The sequence below is a fragment of the Biomphalaria glabrata genome, chromosome 9 (assembly GCF_947242115.1).
Source record: "Biomphalaria glabrata chromosome 9, xgBioGlab47.1, whole genome shotgun sequence".
Classification (NCBI taxonomy): Eukaryota; Metazoa; Mollusca; class Gastropoda; family Planorbidae; genus Biomphalaria; species Biomphalaria glabrata.
Window position 1 is genome coordinate 16262739 of NC_074719.1, and position 228 is coordinate 16262966.

Below are 228 nucleotides of genomic sequence, written 5' to 3' on the forward strand. Positions count from 1 at the left end.
TAATGGAAGGCAAAAGATTAAAATAAAAGCTCAAGATGTTTATTTTTATTTTCTTTCTTTTATTAAGTGTCTGTTAAAAGTATAAAATTATATAAAAAGGCGGTGTCAAGTTTTTTCCCTTGACATCATGTAAAAATTGTCATTCAAAAACACTGTAGCCAAAATCAATTTATCAATAATGAAAACATTTCAAACCAATATAACGGTCGATCTCGAGTTTTTCACTTG